This window comes from Mustela lutreola, chromosome 6 (genome assembly GCF_030435805.1).
Source record: "Mustela lutreola isolate mMusLut2 chromosome 6, mMusLut2.pri, whole genome shotgun sequence".
NCBI lineage: Eukaryota > Metazoa > Chordata > Mammalia > Carnivora > Mustelidae > Mustela > Mustela lutreola.
Genome location: NC_081295.1, coordinates 124,469,396 through 124,475,395, shown reverse-complemented (window position 1 = coordinate 124,475,395; position 6,000 = coordinate 124,469,396).

The window sequence follows — 6,000 nt, the reverse complement described above, 5'->3', positions numbered from 1 at the left end:
TTCTCTTTTTCTGTGTGGTGTGTTTATCTGGTTTTGATATCAGGGTGATGCTGGTCTCATAGAATGAATTTGGAAGTTCTCCTTCCTCCTCTATTTCTTGGAATAGTTTGAGAAGAATAGAACTCTCTTTAAGACCTTGGTAGAATTCACCTGCGAAGCCATCTGGTCTTGGACATTGTTTTGGGGAAGTTTTTTGATTATTTATTCAATTTCATTGCTGGTAATTGGTCTGTTCAAAATTTTTATTTCTTCCTGCTTTTGTTTGGTAGATTATATGCTTCTAGGAATTTATACATTTCTGCTAAGTTGTCAAATTTGTTGGCATGTAGATTTTCTTTTTTTTTTTTCTTTTTTTTTTATTTTTTTTTTTTAAAGATTTTATTTATTTATTTGACAGAAATCACAAGTAGGCAGAGAGGCAGGCAGAGAGAGAGAGGAGGAAGCAGGCTCCCTGCTGAGCAGAGAGCCCGATGCGGGACTAGATCCCAGGACCCTGAGATCATGACCTGAGCCGAAGGCAGCGGCTTAACCACTGAGCCACCCAGGCGCCCGGCATGTAGATTTTCATAATATTCTGTTACCATTGTTTATATTTCTGTCTTAGTTATTATTTGTTACTTATTATTATTTGTTAGTTAACTATTTGTCAATTATAATTTGTTAGTTATTAATATTATTTGTTAGTGTTAGTTGTTATTTCTCCTATTTCATCAGTGGTTTTCTTCATTTAGGTCCTCTCCCCCTACTCCCTCTTTTTTTCTTTTCTTTTCCTTTCTGTTTTGAATGAGTCTGGCTAGAAATTTACCAATGTTGTTCATCCCTTCAAAGAACCAGCTCCTGGTTTCATTGATCTGACCTATTATTTCTGTTTTTAAGTTTCTATATCATTTATTTCTGCTCTAATCTTTATTATTTCCTTCCTTTTGCTGGGTTTAGGTTTTGTTTGTTCTTCTTTTTCTAGCTCCTTTAAGTATAAGGATTTTTGTGTATTTTAGAAGGAAAGGAAAGAATCAGTCTGAGTGGGATTCTAAAGGAAATCCATCCCAAAGTAGGCTTTAGTTTTGCAAGGTACTGGATGTCTGGTCCGAGAGGGGAGGGTGTGGAGACAGTAGCCTACCCTTTGGTTGACTCTTAGACCTCTAGGAACTCAGAGAGAAGATAGGGGATGCAGCTTCTCTAGGACATGTGGAGGTAGGTCTAGGCTTCTTCTAAAGCAGCCCCTGTGATGGAACTGGCTGCCAAGGTCCATGAGAGCTGGGCTGGGGTGCTTCGGATAGGACATTTTCAGAGCCTCAGCAAATGTCCCCAGCCCCCAGGAAAGGCTGCAAGGAAGCACTAAATTTTTACAGTGCTCCCCCACATATAATTAAAAATAAGAGAGCTATATGAAACCAAAAATAACTTAAGGATGTACTGTAGATTTATGTGACTGCTTTCATGTTCTCCTTCTCTCTCCCCATCTGCTTCCCCTGCTTTTCTTCCTCCTTCTCAAATATAAAATTATTTCCAAAGTTTTTATTTTTGTTTTTTCCCCCGTTCCTGGTTTGTGGGTGTCATGCATGGGTGATTAGGATCTGCCCAGGCTTAACTGAGAGACTTGATTTCTAATGGCCCCCACAGACCTGGACAAGGAGCAAGGCAGTGCTGACCACCATGGTCAGAGTAGGAGACTAGACTCTGTTTACTCAGGACGGCCAAGGGGGAAGTCTAAAAACTATTAGACTCTAGAATTCTAGTCTCTGTCAGTCAGGGCTAAAGCCATACTTGATATAAGTGAGTCTATAAAGACATAAGATGTGGGCACCTGGGTGGCTCAGTGGGTTAAGCCGCTGCCTTCGGCTCAGGTCATGATCTCAGGGTCCTGGGATCGAGTCCCACATCGGGCTCTCTGCTCAGCAGGGAGCCTGCTTCCTTCTCTCACTCTCTATCTGCCTGCCTCTCTGCCTACTTGTGATCTCTGTCTGTCAAATAAATAAATAAAATCTTAAAAAAAAAAAAAAAGACATAAGATGTTACCTGTGCCCCAAGAGCTGTGGTCAATTCATTCTTACCTGTTATGTGTATATAGACATACACACAAATGTTTCTAGATAGAGAAGGAACCAGTAACAGTGGTGACTTCTCAGAATAGGACTGAGTCTGCTTATTTGTTGTTTTTCTACTGAGTTTTTTAAAAAAAATTGAACAGATGTTACTTTTATAATAAAAATGTACTTCAAAAATTAAAATGACAACAACAATAAACTCTTCAGATTCCTAGTATCTTCAGATTTCAAACTACTGGGCAGATGGAGATTCCACTTTCCAAGAAGGATGCTTATGACCCAGGCCTGGGTGATGAGAGGGGGACCAGTGATGCCTTCCAGCTGTGGTGTATCCAGTGCAGCTGGAAAAGAGGCTAAATATAGACTAGGCTATGTGGTATACCAAGATGAATCAGAGCTAGTGCTAGAACATTCCTTCATTCTACCCACCTTATACCTAAGCTCTGGGCACGAGGATGTAGAAGTAAACAAAGCGAGGGTGCCTGGCGGGTTCAGTTGGTAGAGCATATGACCCCTGATCTCAGGGTGGTAAGTTCAAGCCCTTCACTGGGTGTGGAGGCTACTTAAAAAAAAAAAAAAGAAGAAGAAGAAGAAGATAAAAGAAAAAAAGTAAGCAGAGCCAACTCAGTCCTTGACCCCTAGATTTGGAGTCTAAAGGAGGTGATGTGTGGATCACACTGTTATAGCAGGACAACAGGGAGGACGAATGTGAAGCATAGGTGGGATCCTGACCTGAGCCGAAGGCAGAGGCTTAACTGACTGAGCTACCCAGGCATCCCTCTATGAATCTTTTTTCTTTATTTAAGATTTTATTTATTTATTTATTTGACACAGAGAGAGAGAGAGAGATCATAAGTGGGCAGAGCAGCAGGTAGAAAGAGAGGGGGGAAGCAGGCTCCCCGCTGAGCAGAGAGCCCCATGCAGGGCTTGATCCCAGGACCCTGAGATCACTACCTGAGGCAAAGGCAGAGACTTAACCCACAGAGCCACCCAGGTACCCCATCTTTGAATCTTTTTTTTTTTTTAAGGTTTTATTTATTTATTAGACAGAGAGAGATCACAAGTAGGCAGAGAGGCAGGCAGAGAGAGAAAGAGGAAGAGACAGGCTCTCTGCTCAGCAGGGAGCTGAGATCAAGGTGGGGCTTGATCTCAGGACCATGGGATCATGACCTGAGCTGAAGGCAGAAGTTTTAACCGACTGAGCCACCCAGGTGCCCCTCTATGAATCTTTTTAAGAAAAGATTTTATTTGTTTATTTTTTAAAAGATTATTTATTTATTTATTTATCTGAGAGAGAGTGAGGGAAAGCATGAGCAGGAGGTGGGGCAGAGGGAAAGGGAGAAGCAGACACCTTGCTGAGCAGAGAGCCGGATGTTGGACTTGATCCCTGGAGTCTGGGATCATGACCTGAGCCTAAGGCAGCTGTTTGAGGGACTGAGTCACCCAGGTGCCCCTTAAAAGATTTCATTTATTTATTTGAGAGAGTGAAAGAACAAGCTGGCAGAAGGGAGAAACAGAGGGAGAGGGAGAGAGAAATCCGAAGCCGACTCCACAATCAGCACGGAGCCTAACATGGGTTAGTTCTAAAATGTGAGATCACAACCTAAGCCAAAACCAAGAGTCAGAGGCTTAACTGAGTTAATGTTGAAAGGCTTAACCAAGTTAAGAAAGCATCTAGGAACCACATTTCTGTGAATCTTAATACATGTGAAAATTCATGTAATCAACACCACAATCAAGATATAGAACAGTTTTACTGCCCCTCAAAAATCCCTTATGTTATTGCATTGTAGTCACATCCTTCCTCCCATCTCCCACAAATCTCTTGCTAGTTTTAGTTATTCTCCATGACTATTGTTTGTCTTTTCAAAAATGTCACATAAATGGAACAATGTAGCATATAAACTTTTAAAAAAGATTTTATTTATTTGAGAGAGAAAGCGCTCTAGAGAGGGCATCGATTGTAGGGGAGAGGAACAGAGGGAGAGGGAGAAGCAGGCTCCCCGCTGAGCAGGAAGCCTGTCATCATGGGGCTCTATCCCAGGACCGTGGGATCATGACTTGAGCTGAAGGAAGATGCTTAACTGACTGAGCTACCCAGGTGCCCCTAAAAGATTTTATTTTTAAGTAATCTCTACACTTTTCACAGGTGGGTAGCCTTGAGATCAAGAGTCCTATGCCCCAGTAACTGAACCAACCTGGTGTCGCAGCATATAACCTTTTGAGTTCAGATTGGACCCAGCATAATAATTTTGAGAGTCATTCAAGTTGCTGCATGTATCAATAATTTTGTTTCTGGGTAGTATTCCTTTTTTTTTAAAGATTTTATTTATTTATTTGACAGAGAGAGAAGGAACAAAAGCAAGGGGAGTGGGAGAGGGAGAAGCAGGCTTCCCGCCAAGCAAGGAGCCCAACAAGGGCCTCAAACCCAGGACCCTGGGATCGTGACCTGAGCCAAAGCCAGATGCTTAATGACTGAGCCACCCAGGCACCCTGGATAGTATTCCATGGTGTGGACATGCCAAGTCATGCATTTACCCATTTTAACCCAGGTTTGGGTAATTATAAATAAAGCTGCTATGAACATCTCCTATACACGTTTTTGTATGAACATGTTTTTATTCTCTCAGGTAAATACATAGGGGATTGTTGAGTTATATGGTAAGTGTATCGACTTTGTAAGAAATTACCAATCCATGTTCTAGAGTAGACTTTGCATTCCATTGGTAATGAAGCAGAATTGCTCTGCAATATTTTTTGCTGTAGCTGCTCTAATAGATCTGTACTGGTGGTTTCAAATGTCGAGCTTATTTGCCTTCTTTATATTCTCTTAGTGAAGTGTCTATTTAAGACTTTTGCCTATTTTTAAATAGGGTTGTCTGAGTTTTGAGAGTTCTTTATATATTCTGGATAATGTCCTTTGTTGGATATGTGATTTGGAAATATTTTCTTCTACTTGATTTCTTGTCTTTCCATTTTCTTTTTTTAAAAGTTATTTTGATTATTTATATATTTTTTATTATTTAATTTTTTATATTGTCTTTTCATTTTCTTTTCTTTTTTTTTTTTAAATTTTTAAAAGATTTTATTTATTTATTTGACAGAGAGAGATCACAAGTAGGCAGAGAGGCAGGCAGAGAGAGAGAGAGGAGGAAACAGGCTCCCTGCTGAGCAGAGAGCCCGATGCGGGACTCGATACCAGTACCCTGAGATCATGACCTGAGCCGAAGGCAGCGGCTTAACCCACTGAGCCACCCAGGCGCCCTCTTTTCATTTTCTTAATAGAATCTTTGGCACAATAAAATTTTTTAAATTTGATGAAAAGTACTCTTTTAAAAAAATATTTAATTTATTTATTTGAGAGAAAGAATGTGAGGGCAAGAGAGATTGAGAGAACGAATGGGAGGAGAGACAGAGGGAGAAGCAGACTCCCCATGGAGCAGGGATCCCGACTTGGGACTCAATTCGAGGAACCTGGGATCCTGACCTGGGCCGGAGGCAGATGCTAATCCACTGGGCCACCCAGGCACCAAAAAGTATTCTTTATCACTTACTTTTGTTGAGATGTGACTGTTCAGCAACATGTACTAGTTTTAAGTGTACAGCTTGATTACTTTTTACATTTATACTCACTCATTTAGCCACAGTCTCCACATAACATGACCCCTATTATCCCAGAAGATTTCCTTAAGCCCCTGTCTAGTCAAAATGTAGCATTCCCCCTCATACCCTTCTTTGAAATAACTGCTATTCTGACTTCTGTAACCATAGATTAGTTTTGCCTTGAAGGTTTCAAATGACTGTGCTACAAGGTTTGTGACCTACTTGGTTTTGTCTTAGAAAATGGAAGTCTCTAAAAACCTCACTTTGGAGAGAGATACTGATGCCCTTAGCAGATGTGATGCAGAGATTGGCGAGCAAAGTGGGGTTTCTTATCATCCTGGTTCTGGCCTGC